The sequence below is a fragment of the Bos grunniens genome, chromosome 6 (assembly GCF_055505025.1).
Source record: "Bos grunniens cultivar Pamir isolate PY7600 chromosome 6, Bosgru_T2T1.0, whole genome shotgun sequence".
Classification (NCBI taxonomy): domain Eukaryota; kingdom Metazoa; phylum Chordata; class Mammalia; order Artiodactyla; family Bovidae; genus Bos; species Bos grunniens.
The window spans coordinates 86,640,459-86,659,739 of NC_141170.1; the positions used below are offsets into that span (position 1 = coordinate 86,640,459).

General features: G+C 36.8%; 1 protein-coding gene and 1 pseudogene across 2 annotated transcripts in view; one reads left to right on the forward strand and one right to left on the reverse strand.

Annotated features, from left to right (window-relative positions):
• The window catches only part of GRID2 (glutamate ionotropic receptor delta type subunit 2), a 1,632,436-nt gene that overhangs the window by 556,863 nt on the left and 1,056,292 nt on the right, over nucleotides 1-19,281 (forward strand). The window lies entirely within an intron of this gene.
• On the reverse strand, nucleotides 16,789-17,618 carry LOC147370968 (large ribosomal subunit protein uL30 pseudogene; annotated as a pseudogene).

Here is a 19,281-nt window from a genome sequence, read left to right on the forward strand (position 1 = left end):
ATGTGATATGGTAATAGAAACTCACCTTCCTGAGAAAAGAAAGTATTTGGACTCAAAAATTAAAGTAACAAAATGATATAAACATAAATATAGAAATGGAAAGTCATTTATTTTAATTATAGCATTACTACTGTGATTTTATATGTAATATTTCAGTAGCAATCCTCAACATAGCATAATGCCCCTATTTAAATGAGGCAACTTCAAGTAGCGTTTTTTTTTTTTTTTTTTTCTTAGCCAAGTGGAATTGTATATAGTGATGATAAGATCACTAGCAGCAGATGAATGAAAATTTGATTTATGCTGTGCAGGTACACAACTCCCTATAAATAATCTTGCAATCTGATACAGAAAGTGTCTATTATTCTGGCATGTTTGACATTCCCATTCAGTCCAGCAACTCATTGACATATACTTAATTTGCTATTTCTTGAAGGTGTTGCTTGACGTTCCCTTCTACTTGACAGGTGCCTGACAGTTGAGTCTCTCTCAGAGCCTAACAAAATGGGGAAAGAATGCATTATCTAGACCCCTGCAGGATATCCATTTTATGACTTTGATAATGTTGTAGACTGAACTCAATCCCTTTAGATATTGATGAAGGTGCACTTTTTTTTTTCTTTTGTCTTTAAAGACATGCGGGTATATACATCTAGCTTTCAATTGGAATTTTTCCTGAAGTGTGAATGCTGTGCCCTACAGTTCTCAAACTATAACTAATGATTTAAATGTGGACATGTGAAAGGAATTAAATAAAAATGGATCTCCTGGTTCCCCACCATTTATATATTTTAGCAAGATGCAAAAATTTTAATATTCACAATACAAATAGTGCTCTTAGCATCTTGCATTTTTGATAAATGCTTTTGAATGTTGTTCTTGGTTTGAATGCATATTTATATCCATGCAGCCTTCTCAGATTTCTCCTCATAGTTATTCATTATGATGGATATATACACACACTTTAAAGGACAGGAGCATATGATTTTGTTTAAGGAGCAGGCAAAAGTGTATTATCTGTCAGGGCTCCTGAGATAAAGTAACTGATATCAAAGTGGATTTCTAAAGGAAACAGACATTCTTTGGTGAAAATCTGTTTAGCTCACCAGTATCCATATGATATGTACAAAATCCTAGGTATCACATTGAAAGATTATCTGTAACTGATCCTACCATATATTCCCAGCCTAATTAATCTCTTAAATTACCCTGCCGATCCTCTGTTGAGACTCTTCGATTTTCTAACAATATGAGAGTCCCTTAGCTAACGCCATTCTCAGAAATTCACCCTCATTGTTTTCTATCTAAAAAAAATTTTCTCTGTCCTTGGAGATTTAACCCAAAGTCCATGAAATGTTTTATTGATAGTTTCACGCTTTGGTGCAATGCTTGTTATCCTTCCTATGTCTTGGGACACATTTTGTATTATTATCTCGTATTATTGCTACTTGACTTTTAGATTAAGTCTTTTGTTGCTTTTGATGTATGTAATAGAGGCCCACTGGGAGGCAGAAATCACACAGTAATTTAAATAGGGCAAGTTTAATATACAGAATAAATAGATGGAATTTTGGAGTAATAAAGGATTGACTAACAATAATTAAATAGGGCTTGGAGAAGGCAATGGCACCACACTCCAGTACTCTTGCCTGGAAAATCCCATGGATGGAGGAGCCTGGTGGGCTTCAGTCCATGGGGTTGCTAAGAGTCGGATACGACTGAGCGACTTCACTTTCACTTTTTACTTTCATGCATTGGAGAAGGAAATGGCAACCCACTCCAGTGTTCTTGCCTGAAGAATCCCAGGGACGGGGGAGCCTGGTGGGCTGCCGTCTGTGGGGTCGCACAGAGTTGGACACGACTAAAGTGACTTAGCAGCAGCAGCAGCAGCATAGAATATAGGAGTATTTAGATATAAAGAGCAACCACCACCTCTAGAGCTGAGGTGTTGCACCCAAGAAGGAGCTTGCACACCTCTTGTAGGGCTGAGATCCAGACTCTGAGAAGACACATCCATGGCTCACTGGATAGAGGACAAGTTACTGAGGCCTGGTGGCAGCAGAGTCTGTTAGAAATCTTCCTTTTCAGTAGTGAAGAAGCCATCCGTTTGGAGGAGCCTTATTACCAGCATCATTTCTCTGCAAAGCCAAGGAAATGTCAGTTTTCCACTGCTATGCCATCCTAGGGAGTAATGAGAGAAAACATCCATAAGATGTTGCATGTTGGCATTCCTGGTAAAACCAACCAGGGGGTGCTGGAGGCTGCTGTTCACAGGAAAATGTGTCACCGTTAATTACCATTAGATTACAAAGTTACCTTAGAAGGTTTTCAAGAAAGCCATCTACAGGGAGTTGCCAGGCCTTGGGAATTTTTTGGCTGCACCACATGACATGTTAGTTCCCATCCAGCAATTGAACCTGCACCCCCTACAGTGGTAGTATGGAGACTTAACCACTGGACATACAAGGAAGTCCTTGGAACTGATTTTTAATCTATCAGAAGACCAACTAGAAGGAGCTGCTGGTTGCTGGGGGCAATGGGCCACCATGTAATATCAGAGCCAGGCACGGGAGAAACTGCACTGTAGAAGCCTTGTGAGAGGAACATACTGGGACCAAACCCTTCTTCCTCCAGTGTCCCTCTAGCACCATCTGCTGACAACGCTTAGAAACGTGCAAGTTGGCAAAGGAAAAATACTTTCAAAGCCTGTCTCCATTATTGCAGCGCAGGCAATAGAGGGTGGATTCGGATTTGCCAAGCAGTCTATTTGACATTGGCACAGTAGCCGTATTTAGTGACCCTTTCAACAAATGGGAATTTCTTAGAAGACAGAAATTGTTTTTTATCATTTCTTTTATGCCCAGGAGTAGTGTTTTTTGTACAAATGGTAATCAAAAACATCTCAACTAAATTTTATCTCTGTTAACCACTACATTTTTATAAATACAATTTCTGTCTCTGAAATTTTATGTACAAAAATATATCTCATCGCCGTCAAAGTCTTACATGAGTGCATTAATTTTTCTTAGTATGTATGGAAGCATGTGTGTACATGTATGGGTATATAAAGTTAATATGTGACTAATAAGTCTGACCAATATCTAAATTAATCAAATGAGCTTCCTGGAAGTTAGAGGAAAGCTATTTTAAACTTCACAGAGACAAATTACAAGTCTTGATATCTGCTAAATAAAAATATAAGTTTCTAACCTCCAAATAAAATTTTACACATTGATTTTCTATTAATTTAGATAAAGGTAAGTACAGGATAATATTTTAATGTTTTTGTATTTGATCCCTATAAAAATATACTAGTATTTTATCAATACATGATGCCTGAAATATCAAAATCTTATAGCAAATTAATAATTTTAAAGTCAGTTTTGTTAAAGATTGAATTGTCTCTGCTGCTACTGCTGCTAAGTCGCTTCAGTGGTGTCCGACTCTGTGCAACCCCATAGACGGCAGCCCATCAGACTCCCCCGTCCCTGGGATTCTTCAGGCAAGAACACTGGAGTGGGTTGCCATTTCCTTCTCCAATGCATGAAAGTGAAAAGTGACAGTGAAGTCACTCAGTCATGTCCGACTCTTAGCGACCCCATGGACTGCAGCCTACCAGGCTCCTCCATCCATGGGATTTTCCAGGCAACAGTACTGGAGTGGGGTGCCATTGCCTTCTCCAGACTCTAGTGGCATTAAAAATTGACTACTACTAAAACATTAAAGCATGGCTCCTTGTCAGTTTGTAGGCTTATATAGTGACTGTACAAAACCGGGCCAGGCAAAATAAATACCAGAATTTAGTAAGTTGAACATTGTGGGTGTGCGTGCTAAATTGCTTCAGTTGTACCCAACTCTTTGTGACCCTGTGGACTGTAGCCCACCAGGCTCCTCTCTCCATGGGATTCTCCAGGCAAGAAGACAGGAGTGGGTTGCCATTTCTTGCTCCAGAGGATCTTCCTGACCATGGGATTGAATTCACATCTCTTATGTCTCCTGCATTGCCAGAGGGGTTCTTTACCACTAGTGCCACCTGGAGAAGGACAAATTTATGATATCATTTATGTGTGGAATCTAAAAAGATGATACAAATGAACTTATTAACAAAATAGAAATAACTCACAGACTTGGAAAACAAACTTGGATACCAAAGGGGATAGGTTAGTGGTAGTAGTGTTAGTTGCTTGTGTGTGTGTGTGTGTGTGTGTGTGCTTAGTCCAACTCTTTGCTATCCCATGGACTATAGCCCCCAGGACCCTCTGTCCCTGGGATTTTCCAGGTAACAATACTGGAGTGAGTTGCCATTCCCTTCTCCAGGCGATATTCCCAACCTAGGGATCGAATCTGGTTGTTCTACATTGCAGGCAGATTCTTTACAGTTGGGATTTGGGGTAAATTAGGAGTTTTCGATTAATGTACATTACTGTATGTTAAATATAGATTATCAACAAAAACCTACTAGATAGCACAGGGAACTCTACTCAATATTCTCTAATAACCAATATGGGAAAATAATCTGAAAAAGAATGGATATATATGTGTCTGTGTAATAAAACCACTTTGCTTTACTGAAACTAACACCATTGTAAATCAACAGTACCTCAATATAAAATAAAAAGTAAATTGAAAATTATAATCTGATCGTGCTGCTGTTCTGCTGAAAACTTCCAATGTTATCCCCCCAGTGACACCCTTCCCCTATCATATGAATAAGATAAATTTATTATATATTAAAGGGTATGAGTCTGATAAACTCTTGATAGTCCTTCTAAATATTTTATTTATTTACCTCCCAATGGATACAACAACAAAAATCCTTGGCGTACAAGCATGTTATATCAAATGTATGTAGTGGTGTCCCACAGGCCATACTTTATGTGATGACTCCAGAGATAGAACTGTGATTCCTTCTGACATTGACCATGAAAGTGACATTAACCATTCATGTTGGTAATCACAGGGACTATAGCTATGATGGTGGCTAATAACCAATATTATGGACAATACTAATAAGAGGGATTTATTGGTCTTATGGTGATTAATGAAACATTGCATAAAGAGAAACATCTCTGAAAGGTCCGAGCTAGATGATCAGGGGTAGACTGTGTGAATAGGAATTTGAGGAGTGTGACATGTAGACTAAGGAAGACATACAATGGAGACAGTCTTCATAGACAACAAGTAATCTTTCTTTTCAACTATAATGAATAATCTATTTTAAGTCCTCAAATTTGGTGAAAGTTATTAAAACATATTCTTTTGTGCAAAATATTTGATCTTCTTTATTATATACAAATGTTAAAGCCTCTGTTGTGAAACAGCTATGGTTTTCTTTTCTGGCTTTTGCTTGTTTGTTTCTAATAATTCTTTTGCCAGGGATTGTTTAATACCTGAGCATCTCTTGTCTGGTAAAATCTTCTATCTTGTCTATCTTGGGTGTTAACGTTATGGCAAGGATTTTATATTCTGAAAAGAATAAGCTCATTATTAACATAAAGTTCTGAGGAGGGTCGTTTATTATTTTATTCAATGACCCTCATTTGAATTTTGTATCTGATGCTCTTTAAGGGAATGCAAAATAATGTCTATGCTCAGCGAGTGAAAACTGAGTGAATTAATTGTGTGTATTAACGGTGTATTAATTTTTCATTTCATTATCAAACCATTCAACAAAAAGTTTTTTATGTTACACACAGTCTTCATTCCTTGTAAAACTTTAAAAAGTATGCTATTAAGTCATGTATTCAGTATGGACCTATATCTAAGTAGCCAAATTTGACAGCAAATTTTGAATGGTGACAGTATCTAGAAATATTTCCCCAAGTTATCAGAATAACAAATATCTAGAAATTCCTCTTAAATATTAATATTTAGGAACCTAATGATAGCTTACTTAGCTTGGATCTCCAACTAAGTGACCTAAAGTAACTATATCCCCCATCAGGTAGTGGTAATGTTGTCAAGAACTGTAATTTAGATGAAACCCACATTTATTATATTTGAAGTTCTAAATCAAAATAGGATATTCTTATTTTTCAGTTTCTACACCATTTTATTCTGCCTCCAAAGTCACTGATAACCAGATATTATAAATTTTGAGTTAAGTTTATGCAGAATTCATAATGATTTAACTATAAAATTTTGTGGACTCTATTTACAGGTAGATATATAGATGCAATTTTACTTATTAGAATTTGATAAGTAAATCAATAGCTTCACTTGGGTTGAGTGAGAACATGTAAAAGAAATATTATACTTAAGAAAACACACTTGAGTTAAGTATTCTACCATGGCATTTGCACAGAATAAAAAGTGTCATTTATCTGTTCATTAAAGTGAGTCTGTCTGAACTCTTATTTAATGTTTGTTTAACAATTTGTTTGTGTTACTTTATGGCCCTGAAGGGAATAATTTCACATTTATGAATATTCTACATTTCAGAATTTTAACTAATTAAGGATGATGACCTTCTCACCATAATTAACTCCTAATTAACGACGTTTTACATTATTTGTTCTACTTTCCTCTATTCTTTGTTTTTGGTAATAGATAAACAACATAAATGAACATTGTTTTCCATGATTTGTTAGCCTGTTTCTGTGCTCTACTTCAAGTAGAGCATGCTGAAATGGGAAACACTTCTATATTTTCTAATGTAATGCTCATAATAGCATTTAGTTCCAAGAATAGCAAACTGAGGCTATTTGTCCAAGATCATGCAGTAAATAGGACAACTGTGGGATTTCCATTCTTTGTCTAGTTCCCAAAATCTTTATTTTTAATTCTGTTTTTAAATATTTATTCCCAATGAACTAAGAGAGCTAAGTCTACATTTTGCAATGTGTAATCTAAATTACATAATTAAGATTTATATCACTCAGTATGATACCACTTTGTTTTATAGTCCAATGTATTCAGTGTCTTGAAGACTTTTTATGCATTATTATTAGATAACCAACAAGGATCTACTGTATAGCACAGGGATTGCTGCTCAATAGTCTATAATAATCTAAATGGGAAAATAATTTGAAAAAGAAAAGATACATGTATATGTGCAAATGAATAACTTTGTGGTACACCTGAAACACAACCTTGTTAATCAACTATGCTTCAATATAAAATAAAAATTAAAAAAAAAGAATTCTTCTTATTCCCTGGTGACTGAGATGATAAGGAATCTGCCTGTAATGCAGGAGACCCAGGTTCGATCCCTGGGTCAGGAAGATCCCCTGGAGAATGAAATGGATACCCACTACAGTATTCTTCCCTGGAGAATTCCATGGACAGAGGAGGCTTGTGGGCTACAGTCCATAGTGTCAGACACGACTGAATGACTAACACTTTCTAATGTACTCTTTGGATACTTTTAGTATTAATAAATAAAGTATAAAACTTTAGTATTACTAACCAAACTTTATTTATCAAAAGTATTTTTCTTTCTAATTTAAAATATATCTTGTATTAACCATAAGTTAAGTATGTGTTTGCAACACAGACTGATTATGGGAAGATCCTGGGAGTACCTTGTACTGAATTACTGAAAGATTCTTCATAGATTTTCTTGTGATTTGTATTCTTTATAATTGTTTTTATTACACTCATTTGAAACAGAGCAAAAAATCTTTCTTCCTAGATCTGCAATCTCCTTCACTTTAAAAAGAGAACAGGGTTATTCAATTTTAGTATGGACTGCAATGGTTCATTGTGTAGTTACAGAACATATTATACAGAAATCATCTGACCCTTCTTTCAGTAAACCATTTGAGACAGTCTCTGTCTTTCTCAGGAGGAGAGGGAATGATTAAGCTGTCATTATCTCCTAGTGTCACCGAAAGGACATGAGTTTCAGTGCTGTATGACCTGACATTTAAACTCATACCTTGAGATACATTTTTTTTTTCTTTTCCATTTTCTTTTCTCCTTCTCTCTCTCTCTCGATTCCACATATAAAGAATGCTTGCAGCATTTGTCTCTATTTGCCTGGCTTTTTCACTTAGCATGATCCTCTCTGGCTTCACTCATCTTATTGTAAATGGCAGGATTTCCTTCTTTCTGTGTGGGTGTTCGTCGTTCAGTCGTGTCTGACTCTTTGCAACCCCATGGACTGTAGCCCACCAGGGTCCTCTGTCCATGAGATTCCCCAGGCAAGAATACTGGAGTGAGTTGTCATGCCCTTCTCCAGGGGATCCTTCCGACCCAGGGATCAAACACGGGTCTCCTACATTGCAGGCAGATTCTTTACCATTTGACCTACCCAAGAAGCCCTTCTTTTTAAAAGCTGAATAATATTTCATGTGTATCTTTATCTGTATATGAAGGTACACATGGGATATTTTATATATATATATATATAATCTCTTATATACATATTATATATATGGAATATTATATATATATATATATATATATATATATATATATATGGAGAAGGCAATGGCACCCCACTCCAGTACTCTTGCCTGGAAAATCCAAAGGATGGAGGACCCTGATAGGCTGCAGTCCATCAGGTCACTAAGAGTCGGACACCACTGAGTGATTTCACTTTAACTTTTCACTTTCACGCATTGGAGAAGGAAATGGCAACCCACTCCAGTGTTCTTGCCTGGAGAATCCCAGGGACGGGGGAGCCTGGTGGGCTGCTGTCTATGGGGTCGCACAGAGTCGGACACGACTGAAGCGACTTAGCAGCAGTAGCAGCAGCATATATATATACATAAACATATATATATACATATATTTTTTTTATGCATCCATCTATTGACAATTGTTTCCATAGCTTGGCTATTGTGAATAATGCTGCAGTGAACATAGGGATACAGAAATTTCTTTGAGATAGTGATTTTGTTACTTTGGATGTATATCCAGAAGTGAGATTGCTGGCTTATATGGTAGTTATGTTTTTAATCTTTGAAGAACTTCTGTACTGTTTTCCATAATGGATGTACCAGTTTACATGCATGCCAACAGTGAACAAAGGCCCTCTTTTCTTCACAGCCTCACCAATATTGGTTATCTTTTGTCTTTTTGACAGTAGCTAGCATAACAGATGTGAAATGATACCAGAAACCACATTGTGTCTTTGATTTGCATTTCAGTGATGATTGGTAATGTTGAGTATGATTTTATGTATCTGTTGACATTAGTATATCTTCTTTGGAAAAATACCTATTGCACTCATTTGCTCATTTTCATTGGATTATTGGTGCCTCATGACTACCTTCGAGAAATGTTCAACTGTTATATAAACTGGAATCTATTTCTATGTTATCTTAAGTTCCAGTGACCTGCTTGCTACTCTTCCTCCAGCATCACATTGATGTCCATATAATGATGCATTCGTTTTGTATTTCAAATCACCACTGACTAGGTGAATGAAACAAAGCAGGTCTGTAGGGCAAAATTCTGACATGGACCCCACTGAGGTAAAATAGAAGTGTTGACAGGACTATGTTCATTTCTGGAAGCTCTAGGGGAAAATCCTTTTCATTTCCCCGCTTCTAGAAGCTACCTGTCTATATATTATTTGTCTCATGGAATTCCTGTCTCTATCTTCCAGCCCATCAATAGCAGGTCAAATCATTTCCTTGCTATTGTCTCTCTGGTTTGCTGCAGTCTGAAAGGTTCTCCACTTTCTTCTCTACGCTATTAGAAAGATGGTTGTGAGGACCTTGTTTTTAGATTGGATCCACCTAGGTAGTCCAGAATAATCTCTCCATCTCAAGGCCCTTAACTTTAATCACACCTGCAAAATCCCTTTTACTTGTTTATTTTTGCTTTTGTTGACTTTACTTTTGGTGTCAAATCCCAAAAATCACTGTGAAGAAAGCCATCAAAGAGTTTTTGTTCTAAGAGCTTTATGGTTTCAGGTCTTATGTTCAAGGCTTTAATCCATTTTGAGTTGATTTTATTATAGTATTAGAGGTCTAGTTTTATTCTTTTTGCATGTGGCAATCCTGTTTCCCAAAAACACAATCTATGGAAGAGACTACCCTTTCCCTGTGGTATACTCTGGCACCTTTGCTAGAGATTAATTGACTATGTATGTGTGGATTTATTTCTGGGCTTTCCATTTTCTTCAATTGATCGATGTGTCTCTTTTTATACCAATACCATACTTTGTTGATTATTACAGCTTTGTAATATAGATTAAAATTAGAGAGCCTGATGTCTGAGACTTTGCTTTTTTGTTCAAGGTTGCTTTGGACATTCAGGATATTTTGTGGTTTCTTAGGAATTTGTGTAAATCAAGGGCAATATTTAGAATATCAAGGAACATCCAGGGTAAAAAGGTTTACAGTGAGACATTTTGAGAAACACTTCATATTATGCCCTTTCTGTTTTTCCAAATAAGCTTTAACATATTTATAGTTCTGAGAAACAGAATTATAGAAAAAAAGTCAGTTTAGAATTTTAGACTTCTCCAGGCGTATTGGGTCTAGAACAAGTTTTCTTCTATAATATCTAGTGATATCTCTGAAACTATAAAAAATATTTTCAGACACTAGGAGATACCCATACTAAATCATAATATCAAGTATTTATTAAGCTTAAATATTGCTTATTAGAAGTCAAATTTTGATTAAAAACCAGAATTATGGTTATACAAAACTAGGATGTATTTACACATGTGATTCAATCATAAACCCTACTGAAGGCCTATCAGGAATGAATATTTGTTCTTTTTTTCAGTCATATTAGTGGCAGTAATATTATCAGTAAGCAAGTTTACCTTTGCTTACTGGCACCCAGAGCCCAGGGAGATTTTTGCTTTTCTCTAATGATGTTGTTGTTCAGTCACCAATTCATTTCTGACACTTGCGACCCCATGGACTGCAGCATGCCAAGCCTCCCTATCCCTCACTGTTTTCAAAAGTTTGCCCAAGTTCATATGCACTGAATCGGTGATTCCATCCAACCATCTCATCCTCTGTCACCATCTTCTCTTTCTGCCTTCAGTCTTTCCCAGCATCAGGGTCTCTTCCAGTGAGCAGGCTCTTTGCATCAGATGGCCAAAGTATTGGACTTCAGAATCGGCATCAGTCCTTCCAATGAATATTCAGGACTGATTTCCTTTAGGATTGACAGGTTTGACCTTCTTGCAGTCCAAGGGACTCTCAAGAGTCTTCTCCAGCACCGCAGTTTAAAAGCATCAATTCTTTGACACTCTGTCTTCTTTATGGTCCAACTCTTATAGCTGTACATGACTACTGGAAAGACCATGGCCTTGACTATACAGACCTTAGGCAGCACAGTGAGACTTTGCTTTTTAATACACTCTCTAGGTTTGTCATAGTATTCCTTCCAAGAAGCAATCATCTTCTGATTTCATGGCTGCAGTCATCATCCTCAGTGATTTTAGAGCCCAAGAAGAGGAAATCTGTCACTGCTTCCACCTTTTCCCCTTCTATTCACCATGAAGTGATGGGAACAGATGCCATGATCTTAGTTTTGATTTGTTTTTGATACTTAGTTTTAAGCTGGTTTTTCACTCTCCTCTTTCACCCTCATCAAGAGGCTCTTTAGTTCCTCTTTGCTTTCTGCCATTAGAATGGTATCATCCACATATTTGAGGTTGTTGATATTTCTCCCAGAAATCTTGATTCCAACTTGTAACTGATCCAGCTTGGCATTTCGCATGATATTCTCTGTGCATGATACTATATAGCCTTGTCATATTTCTTTCCCAATTTTGAACCAGTTAGTCGTTCCATATAAAGTTCTATCTGTTGCGTATTCACCCACATACAGGTTTCTAGGAGACAGATAAGATGGTCTGGTATTCCCATCTCTATAAGATCTTCCACAATTTGTTAAGATCCACACAGTTAAAGGCTTTGGTATAGTCAATAAAAAAGAAGTAGATGTTTTTCTTGAAATCCCTTGCTTTCTCTATGATACAGTGAATGTTGGCAGTTCAATCTATGGTTTCTCAACCTTTTCTAAACCCAGCTTGTACATCTGGAAGTACTGCTGAAGCCTAGCTTAAAGGATTTTGAGCATAACCTTACTAGCATAGGAAATGAATGCAATTATCTGGTAGTTGGAAGATTCTTTAGTACTGCCCTTCTTGGGAATTGGGAGAAAGATTGACCTTTTCCAGTGCTGTAGCCACTGCTGGGTTTTCCAAATTTGGTGAGATATTGAGTGCAATGCTTTAATAGCATCATCCTTTTGAATTTTAAATGGGTTGCATGGTAGTTCTGTTTTTAATTTTTATAAAGATACCTCTGTACTGTTTTCTGTAGTGGCCGCATCAGTTCACATTGCCACTACAGGGTACAGGTATCCTTTCTCCACCTCCTCACCAAAATTTGTTGTGTCCTTTTTGATGATAGCCATTCTGAAAAGTGTGAGATCATATCTCATTGCTTTTTAAAAAAAAAAATTGGAGGATAATTGCTTTATGATATTTCCTTGGTTTCTGCCATGCAACAATGTGAATCAGGCATCAGTATACATATGCCCCTCCTTTTTTTTTCCTCCCTCCCACTCCCCAGCCTATCCCACTGCTTGAGGTTGTCACAGAGCACTGGGTTGAGCTCCGTGTCATACAGCCACTTCCATTAGCTACCTATTTTACGTATGATCGTTTATGTGTTTCAACGCTACTCTCTCAATTAATCTAACCCTTTCCTTCCCTACATTTCCCTGATGGTCTGTGATGTTGAGCATCTTTTCATGTGCCTCTTGACCATCTGCATTTCCCCTTTGGCGTGGCGGCGGGGGGCGGGGGGAGTTTATTCAGTTTTCCTACCTATTTTTTAATTGAGTTATTAGGTTTTATCAATACTGAGTTTTATAAACTGTTTATATATGTTATATATTAATCTTTTATTGGTCATATCATTTGCAAATATTTGCTCCCATTTAATACATTGTATTTTATTTTCATTTTGTTGATGATTTCCTTTGCTATGAAAAGCTTTTAAGTTTAGTTGGGTATAACTTGTTTGTTTGTTTTTGTTCTCTTTGTTTTAGGTGAGGGATCCAAAAATGTATTACTGTGATTTATGTCAAAAACTGTTCTTCTGTGTTTTCCTCTAGGATTTTTATACTATCCAATCTTTTATTTAGGTCTTTAACTAATTTTGAGTGTATTTGGTATTAGAGAATGTTCTAATTTAATTGTTTTATGTACCTGTCCAATTTTTGCAGTGCCACTTATTGAAGAGACTGTCTTTTCTCCATTTTCTGTTCTTCGCTCATTTGTCACAGATTAATTGATCACAGTTCTTTGGTTTATTTCTGGGCTCTCTATGTTGTTCCATAGATTCAAGTGTCTTTTTTTGTACAAGTGCCATATTGTTTTAATTATAGTTGCTTTGGTGTATAGTGTGAAGTCAGGGGGCATGATGCGTCCAGCACTGTTCTTCTTTTTCAAGATTGTTTTGGCTATTTGGAGTCTTTTGTGTTTACATCAGTTCATTTCAGTTCAGTTCAGTCGCTCAGTTGTGTCAACTCTTTGCGACCCCATGAATCGCAGCACGCCAGGCCTCCCTGTCCATCACCAACTCCCGGAGTTCACCCAAACTCATGTCCATCGAGTCGGTGATGCCGTCCAGCCATCTCATCCTCTGTTGTCCCCTTTTCCTCCTGCCCCCAATCCCTCCCAGCATCAGAGTCTTTTCCAGTGAGTCACTTCTTCGCATGAGGTGGCCAAAGTATTGGAGTTTCAGCTTTAGCATCAGTCCTTCCAAAGAACACCCAGGACTGATCTCCTTTAAAATGGACTGGGTGTTTACATACTAATTTTAAAATCAGTTTTTCTAGGTTTCTGAAAAATTCCATTGACATTTTGATAGGGATTGCATCAAGTCTATACATGTCCTTGTTTGTATGGTCATTTATGGGGGAAAAAAGTAAAAACCTGCCCAGAAAGCAAACATAGGAAGAGCATCCCTCAACATAATAAAACCATATGTGACAAACCCACAGCTAACATTATACTCAATGGTGAAAAACTGAAAGCATTTCCTCAAAGATCAGAAAGAAGACATGGAGGCCCACTCTCACTTTCACTCAACATGGATTTGGAAATTCTAGGCACAACAATCAGAAAAAAAGAAGAAATGAAAGGAATACTAACTGTTAAGGAAAAAGTAAAACTGTCACTATTTGCAGATGACATGATACTGTATACAGAAAATGCTGAAAACACGACCAAAAAACTACTAGAATTCATCAATGACTTTGGTGAAGTTTCAGGATACAAGTTAATAGACAAAAATCTGTTGTATTTCTATGTTCTAATAATGAACTAGTAGAAAGATAAATGATAGAAAAAAACACATTTACCTTTGCATAAAAAAGAATAAAATACCTTGGAGCAAGCCTAGTTAAGGAGGTAAAAGTTTGATTACTCAGAAAACTATAAGACACTAAAAATAGAAAGTGTAGATGACACAAGCAGATGGAAAGATATACTGTGTTCTTGGTTTGCACGATTCAGTATTGCTAAAAATGAGCATACTACCCAAGGGAACCAATGCTTTTAAAAGTGTTTTTATAGATATTTGCTGAACTCAGATAGACCATGTAAAATAGTCAGGGCTTAAAGTCTATTTTTTGCAGCATTGAGTTGAAAAATATCAGTTGTGGTAGAGTAATAGCTTGCTAAAATTGTCTAAGAAAATAATTTCCCCAGTTGAAGAATTTCACCCATAAATTTTATATTGCTATTAAAAAAAACAATATTAGTACAAGGTACAAAGCTATTGGCAAAGTGAAGTGAATGTTATCAATATTTCACTCACACATCTAAAGGTTTGGGGTTTTCATTTTGTTTTGTACTGCTTTGTAGTAGGAATTTTCTTTAATGTCCAAGGCAAAGATAAAGTCTTTTTTTTGTAGCATAAATATTTTGAATGTTTCTGTTTTTATTTTATATTTATTTGCACCATATATATTGCCATTATTTGGCACTGGAAAAATAGAGCATTGTCTATAGGTGATTTTCACATTCTGGCATAAAGACTAACCATTTTATGAGATGGAGAATTGAAGGAATGGGTTGCTTTGGTCATTTAATCAGGCAATATATAAATATCTTTCATGAGCCAACCACTATATTACTTGGATATGGTAATGAATAAAACAGACCCTCAAGAAGAAGGTTGCATCAGAGAAGAATGACATTAAGCAAATCATTTCCAATAACTGAATATATTATTTCAAATATACAAAGAGCTTTAGAGAACTACTTGGATAGAGACAGGTTAGTGAGTACTAATACATCTTTGTATGCTTTCTGGACACTGCATTTCTCTTCAGTAGGCCTGCAATTCCTGCTGAGGTCTGTGGGGTCTTAGTGATGAAATGGAGAAAAAATGGGTAAGAGGGCATGGAAGGACATATGCAGAATGTTCTGGGACTGAGGTATGTATGATAAAGCATAGCACTCGAGAGTGTATTAAACAAAATTGTCCTGTCACTTTGCATAGGAAATATGCAATGAAATCACTTTACTCAATTTGGTTGGCTTGGGTTGAGAATCTACAGAGTATCAGAAACTTTGTAATACAAAGACTTGAAGACCCTACCCTACATAGAGCTTGCTTTAATGGAGAGATAAGTTGAAAAGTCACATAATTATAGTATGCTAAAAGGGAAAGGCAGTGCTCGATAACAATTACATTGACTGTGAAGAGAAGGAAGAGTGATTGAGAATAATAAAAAATTTATAGAAGAGGTGGCTCAAAAGGATAAAATTTAATGCATGAAGATGAGGTTGAGGGTAAAAGGAAATATAAAAACAAAGGTAGGAATTTGAGAGATAATCTAAACATTTTAAAGATAGGCTAATAGTTTTTTCAGGCTTACATAAGAGAGTAAAGAAATTGGGAAAATAAAGTAAGGTGAGATAAGCAAAAGATAAGCAGGCCTGCCTGTAGGAAACCTTATATTCAGGGATAAGTGAAGATGCCTGGAGAAATAGGCTTGGAGCTACATATGCATTTAGTACAGAAAAAATGCTTGTTCAGGAGATTCTGCAGGTAATTCTTAGACTGCTGCTTCTCATACTGACTGTACATTAGTTTTAACCACTGCCTTCTGCATTAGAATTGTATGAGACCCTACTGACAAGGCAGATTTCAAGGGCTACTCTCAAATAGGAAAACTTTTTAAAGTGAGACCATTTCCCCTTCCCCAGCCTTCAAATGACTCTGAGACTGACTAAAATTTCAGAATAATTGGATGAAAGGCAGTGATGATTTTCTTTCAGTACATTTCTTAAAATTAGCATACATAGATGTATGCGTAAAAATATATATGAAAAAAAAAACAATGGATTACGTGTACATAGCCTTGTACAATCTGGGGAGAGTTTCCATGCTGCTGCTGCTGCTGCTAAGTCGTTTCAGTCGTGTCCGACTCTGTGCGACCCCGTAGACGGCAGCCCACCAGGCTCCCCCGTCCCTAGGATTCTCCAGGCAAGAACACTGGAATGGGTTGCCATTTCCTTCTCCAATGCATGAAGTGAAAACTAAGGGAAGTCATTCAGTCATGTCCAACTCTTAGCGACCCCATGGACTACAGCCTACCAGGCTCCTCCTTCCATGGGATTTTCCAGGCAAGAGTACTGGAGTGGGGTGCCATTGCCTTCTCCGGAGTTTCCATAATAATTTGTTGTTCAGCCTCAGTCTTTGAAATGACTATGTGGTTTTCCATAAAATGGCTGTCCCATTAGTAATTTAATTGCTCCTGCATTCATTAACGTTTACATTTCTTTGTCTAATTTGTGTAATTGCAAACAGTGTTGCTGTAGTTATTCTTTTTTGTTTGTTTGTTTCAATTGTTTATTAACCAGATTACAAAAATAATCCTGGTAGATACCTTAGTTCATCCTTCTAATAAGCCTGTTGACCTGGTCTTCCCTGTTGCCAGCATCTCCACCTTCTACAAAATGGGTGGTCTTTTTCTTCATTCCACCTCGTGGAGAAGACAATTTAAAGGGCCACAGGAAGTTGTTTGCTTCTTTGAAACATTTTCCAATGGTATAGATCTCATGAATCAGATCCTCCATGCAGATGATTCCATATTTCCCAAGAGATCAAGCAATCAATGCGTTGTCTGTCAAGGCAATTCACTTTTTGTTGATTTTGCCATAACCACGCTTGTAGATCAATTCATTTACAGACTTCAGATTTGGGTACCCCCATGCAATGTATGGCTCCACAATTCTCAGCATGTTAATTGATGCCTTGTTGAGCTTCACAAATGTGCCGTTGAAGATCTGCTGGAGGCGAAGGAGCTGCAGCACCTTTCGAACCTTTGGGCTCACACCGTTGATACCTCTGATCCTGATGACAAACGCCAATTTGGATTCCGCGGGTACATAGAAGTTCCCCTTTTTTTGTGCCATCCTAGCCATTCGAATTTCAGTTCTATACATCTGCCTGTATCCCTTGTGGTAATGCTTAGCTTTTTCATAGATAAGCTTCCTCTTTGCCTTTCAAAGCATCTTTTGGGCAAACTTCTTTCTCAGTCGCTTGATCTTAAGCTCTGCGAAATTCTTCTGCTTTTTCTTAAGGGTTTCTGGCACAGCAGGAACCTTCTTTTTCTTCTCTTCTGCACCCTCCATGGTTCCAGCTGGGAAGGAGCTGCTGTAGTTATTCTTAAGCACATATCTTTGGAATATGTACTTGTATTTCTGAAATGCAGATAGGTAGAAATTGAACTTTTTGGTCGTTAGATGGGTTACTAAACTGTGGTGATTGCATTATATTACCAAAGGGCTTGCTAGGTGGCACAGTTGGTAAAGAATCCACCTGCCAAGGTAGGAGATGCAAGTGACACAAGTTTGATGCCTAGGACTGGAAGATGCCCTGCAGGAGGGAATGGCAACCCACTCCAGTATTCTTGCCTGGGATATTCCATGGACAGAGGAGCCTGGTGGGCCACAGTCCAGGGAGTTGCAGAGTCAGACAGGACTGAGCACAGCACAGCCACATATTACAAAAATGGTCATTATTTTTGTAACTGACACATAACCACAGGGCTACTAGGGTCACATAATCCAGTTTCAAAATATAAATAGTGTTTGCTAAAAATAGTTTTTGAAAGAAAAAATGAAAAATATATTTGAATCTTTCATGTCATGAATAAACTGAAAACTAACATTAAGGTAACAAGGCAAACAATAAGCATTGATACATTGGTGATGATTAAAAATTCAAACAATGCATAAATATTATGAATAAATAATAAGAGCATGATGGTAACTATGCATTATAGAGCTTGGCATTCTTAAGGGTAACATTCTGAAGGATGTTACTATCAAAGTCCAGCAAGAGTTAATAAAACTATGGTAATATTAAAGTCCTTCCTGTTCAAATAGGATTTGTATCCATAAAAATGTCTGTGTTCATATGTGAAGATAAGAGTATATACAGATACAAAATAGCTCTAATTCAGTCTTCTTAGTGTTTTTAGCCCTTTTACAGAAGTCAGGAACTGGAATTTAACATCAAAGATCCTAACTGTCCAGAGACTACTCAGGCCAAGTTAATCAATCCAAGTAAAACATTCCACCTAGTAAGATATAGTCCACCTTTAGAATCTCTAAGGTAATAAATGAAGAGAACATAATAGAATTTACAATGGACTAGCAAATTACTTCTTTAAAAAATAACAGGTAAATGGTAAAAAAAAAAAGCACTTCACTCAATCTGAGATTCTTAAAAATTAACAATTAGCATAATATACAATTCAGCTAGAAGAGGTTGGGTTTGGCAGATTATTTTACTTAAAACACAAATACACATACGTTTTCTAAATATAACCTTATGCCTTGATTTATGTGTAGTAAGGAAAAGAGAACTCTATAACCCAAAATGGCAGTCTTCATCTTGACTGTATACTGGAAAATATAGATACTATTTCTTTATAATGTATTCTTTGATAATACCCAGACCCCAACTCCTGGATTGAATGCAGTAGTTCCTCTTCTGACCTCATACCATCCTTCACTGGTCACCAGTATAACAGGGATCCAAATGTCACTGTGTCTAGCTTTCTCTTCAGGCAGCTCCTGAAGTGTGGCATCATAAGGGTTAATTTGACCTTAGGAGCTTTCCAGTGGTTTTTAAATTCTTAAATCTCAGAACTCCTTTTACATTAAAAAAATAAAAATAAAAACAGTGAGAACCCAAAGACCAAAGAGATTGACAAAGTTTGGCCTGCAGGCCAAATCCAGCCCATCTCTTGCTTTTGTGAATAAGTTATTATTTGAATAGAGCTACCCTATTTATTTTTGTATTGTTCATGGTTATTTTCTCTCTG